We start from the raw sequence: 4,381 nt of genomic DNA, 5'->3' as shown, positions 1-4,381 counted from the left end.
CAGGAAGATGCGCACTACACCCTACCATGCTCAAACCAATGGTTATCAACCTGCTCAGGACTTTACCCCATATTCCAGATGTGGCCTTACAAGTGATTTATAGAGGGTTAACAATACGTTGGGATCACCGGATCTAATCTCCCTTTTTATACACCCTAAAATCTTGTTTGCTTTAGAATAAACAATAACATCATAAAGGTATAGCAGTACCGTTTCAAAGTTTCGGTGTCCCAAGCAGCATTCCATCAGCCTCTGGAAGGTTCCTGGCAAATTGCACAGCTCGAAGGGCATGCTTTTGAACTCGCAGAGGACCCATCGGGGTGGCAAAGGCGGTCTTCTCCCGGTCTGCCTCAGCAACGGACACTTGCCAATAGCGACTAGTGAGATCAAGGGTAGAAAAATAATTTGCAGTTCTCATGCAGCTAGCTATTCCTCAATACAGGGGAGTGGTGCTGTCCTTCTTCTTTAACAGGACCAACGGAGCTGCCCAGAGGCTACAACTGTCACGGATAACCCCCAGCCTCCTTCATGTTGCTCCAACATGTCCTTGGTACACTGGTAATGTGCAGGTAGTTTTGGCTTATATCTCTCTTTGATGGGTGGGTGTGCACTTGTGGGGATGTAGTGTTTGACCCCCTTTTATTCTTCAAAAGTCTAGCGGATGTTTGCTGAAGACTTGCTCGTATTCTTGCACTAGCCTGTAGACCCCCTTCTTGTGATGTGAAGGTGTGGAGTCAGTGCCTACGTGTAATTCCTTACACCACTCCTCTGGCTGACTTGGTGAGCTGTCACTGAATGGGTGGGCTGAAGCAATGGTGGATGCTGCTGTTTGGATAGCATGTGGTATCTACTGAGAACAGCTTATCAATGGTGGCAAATCGGAGCAGCTTAATCTCTTGCTCTCCGCAGTTCAACACTCTCATGGGCACTCTTCCCTTCCATATTAATGAATAAAACTATGATGTAAATAGCATATAGATACCCCACAAATGCAGATAAAAGTAGGTTATGGGAAAAGGGGGAAGAGAGAAACAGGAAAATAGTGGAATAAAGTATACCTTCCAGGTGGGAGAGGAAATGGCAGCACAGCCAGTGGAGGTGAAGCAAGGGGAGCCTGCAACTAAAGAGTTGAGAGCGTTATCACATGGTGACTGAGCCTGATTGTAACGGGAGCATAGAGGTGCCGATCCTGTCTTACCTGCGTTGGTGTAGAAGTGGGTGTCCTGTGGTGGAGTCAGCTGTGTGCAGTGGTGGCCGTGGGGTTCTTTTATGTGCGACCGTAGTAATAGCTGCGCCCACTTCCTGTATGGGAGTGGAATGCAGTGAGGCTAATGGAACGCACGCCTGCGCATTTGTGTTTAACGTCGCGCATGTGCAGAACGGAGAAAAGGCTGCGCTCACTTCCTAATGAAAGGGAGTGAGACGCAGCTGGGAAGGAAGGGAAAAGATTAGGGTTTGGGGATGATGAAAGGGGCTTTCTACGGGCAAGGATGGCAAAGGGTGGCAGTGACGGAAAGTCAGGCAGCCTGTCCTGTCCCTGTCCCTGTCCGTCCGTCTTTTTGTATCATGAATTGGAAAGACTGCAAGGGGGAGGGGAGGTGCTTGGAGGAGGAGGAGTTATTCAGATTAATTGCAGTGGGCGGCGGCTGCAAAAAGCATCATTCTTCTTGTTTTTGCTCTGCAAAACAGCCTTTTCAAGGGTTGGCTTGGGTGACAAAATGTCTTCTGTAGGCGTGGGTTTGTCTCCCCTCTCCCTAAGATGTGTCCGGTATAGGCCAGGGTGCCACTCAAGGCCGTAACCAATTCGGGTTATAGCTTCTCGGCCTTTTGGCTAAGATCAAGTGTAGTTTCGGAGGACGCTACCTTGGTCGGTACTGGAAGGTGCCTGGGATTGCACGTCTGCCGGCCTTGAGGAAGTGTGTGCGCCTTCTGGTGACACATAGCCCTCTTGTGCCTGGACGGTTCCCAGGCAACGGGAGGCGATCACCTTTGTTATTTTGAAGTCCTACTGATAAACAGAAAAAAAAAAAAAATTAAATCTGTTCTTATCAGTTTAATATCTGATACGTCCCCTCTCTGGGGACCATATATTAAATGGATTTTTAGAACAAGGAGATGGAAAAAATCTTGCTCTGTCCACTCCACGCATTGACCTGGTAATTGCAGTACCTCCCAGGACCGGTGCACCCCTTCTTAACCCAGTTTCCAAAAGCAGAACTCAATTCACCTGATTCAAATGAGCCCCATTAGTGAATTGAAAGAAAGCAAAAACTTTATATGCACCTCAATTTGGCCAATTCACTTTTCACACTTTCACCCTTTTTTTTATCTTTCACACCTTTTACTTGCTTATTGATGCAAAAGCTGTGCCAAATAGCAAACTCATCTCCACTCAACTTGACCAACTCTGCTATGGTCCCGTGCAGTATCTTATTCTCAGTCTTATCTAGATCATTTGCATTGAATAGAATAGATCCCTTTTGGACACATTGGATTCAGCTGCTGCAGTGACTGCAGGTGTTAGAAGATGCAGACTTGGCATCAGGTGCTGTCTATCAGATTCCACTCCAATTAAAGCTTCCATTGTTTTTCGGTGTTTTCTTTGAGCAATGATGATGTCTTTAGTGATCTGTTGGCTCCCTCTCCTGGAGGAAGAGTTTGCTTGCTCTTGGACTTTCAAAAAGAGAGGTCATGATAGACATTTAGCTTCTGAGCCAATTGGGGACAGTCATGGGTGATGAATGTTTTGCAACCTGCTGCGAAGCCTGATACCGCAATATAAGGAACGTCAAATACTAAGAATGCGTGCGGCCTATGAAAGAATTAGTACTTTCCAATTAAGCATACTTAAACGGCTAATTGGGAATAGACAAACTGTAAAAAGCCCTCTGAGAAAGCCCCTCTCTAACCTTTGTTAGTAAGCTTTTCTGTAGTCTGCCTGTTGATGTATTTTTCCGTTTGAACAGTGCACAACATGAAGTGACGGAACACTGGCTTGTCACAATGTCCCCCGCTGACATCACGATAGCGCTGCTGCCTAGAAAGCCAGCTGCGCAGCAGAAGTTGCTCTTTGGGTGGGATGGTGGGCTAATGTATCTATTCCTGCTTGGTGTGAGTTTGACATGATCTAGAGCAACGAGTTCCAGCGGCTAGCGGTTTGATTATTGGCTGTAATGGGGCTTTCTGGCTGGTGCCAGCCTTTCTTCTTAGCACACAGGAACCACAATCCCTACACCATGCTTCGATGGATCTCTCATCCCAGCCCAGTAAAACTACATATTTCACACAGTTATAAGCAGCCCATGGGCATTCACCTGGATTAAAACCCATAACAGCTCATAGACCAAACAATCAATCTACCACTGGACCAAAGACAGGAAGCTAAATCCACTGCCTGCGGTAACTAACTTAATCCTATAGTCTACTCACACAACAAACCCAAGAGAAAGGAAAAAAACATGGCTTCGATTATCCATCCAATGAAAACGCATAACCATTGTGAGCCATTGGACAATGCAATTGCACACATGGTGACATGGTGCACGGCCCAATGAATCAAGTCTGTACTTCATATTCACGGTTTAAGCCCTTGGGTTCTAATGTGTCCAGAGTACATATCCAGAAAGATTCCCTTTCTTTGTGCTAAGCACAAGTCAACAATACGTTGTAAGCAGATTCTATTACCAGTCCCACACCATTTTGTGACGCATAATCGCACAGTGGCCCAATTAAGATTCCAAGTCATCGAACATGTCCCAGCCATACGCAGAGGAGGCGATAGAATTAGGAAGCTCAAAGAAAGGGAATCTTTCTGGATATATACTCTGGGCACGTTGGAACCCAAGGGGCTTAAACCATGAATATGAAGAACCGACTTGATTCATTGGGCCGTGCACATTTTTTCTAACGCCCGGTTCTTTTTCGTGTTCACACTATATATGGTTCCAGTATGTATGGAGTTCCATTCTTCCTTGTTTTTTATTTGTCATGTTTGTCTGATTACCTTGTCTAACAGTTTTTTCTCCCCTTTCTTTACCTTCCAGGTTTCCCATAGTCACGTGAAATATCCCTGTTGCACTTGATTACGGCTCACTATTCACTATAGATGTCTTATATCTAACATCACACTCTCACCCATCAGCACTCTATAGGTTTGTATAAGGTATGCGCTTACACATCCGGTCCCTCCATAGGTATTTCCACTTATGTAGCACTATCCCTATGATCACTCATAACTCATACCCTTGTAGTCAATTACAGCCTCCTCTCTCCCCTCTCCCCTTCTCCCTTTCCATCTATAATTTTGCCAGTACAATATTAGTTTACATTAGGCACACACTCACATATTCCTTTCCTTAGTGACTTATTGTAATTCACATTC

The 4,381-nt window shown here is 45.5% G+C and overlaps 1 pseudogene; it reads left to right on the top strand.

The window, feature by feature from the left end:
* The first annotated feature begins 1,982 nt into the window (after positions 1–1,982).
* On the top strand, positions 1,983–2,192 carry LOC142262552 (U2 spliceosomal RNA; annotated as a pseudogene).
* The last annotated feature ends 2,189 nt before the right edge of the window (positions 2,193–4,381 follow it).

The sequence above is a fragment of the Anomaloglossus baeobatrachus genome, unplaced genomic scaffold (genome assembly GCF_048569485.1).
Source record: "Anomaloglossus baeobatrachus isolate aAnoBae1 unplaced genomic scaffold, aAnoBae1.hap1 Scaffold_2465, whole genome shotgun sequence".
In the NCBI taxonomy this organism is placed as follows: domain Eukaryota; kingdom Metazoa; phylum Chordata; class Amphibia; order Anura; family Aromobatidae; genus Anomaloglossus; species Anomaloglossus baeobatrachus.
This window is presented reverse-complemented; position numbering and strand designations above follow the sequence as displayed.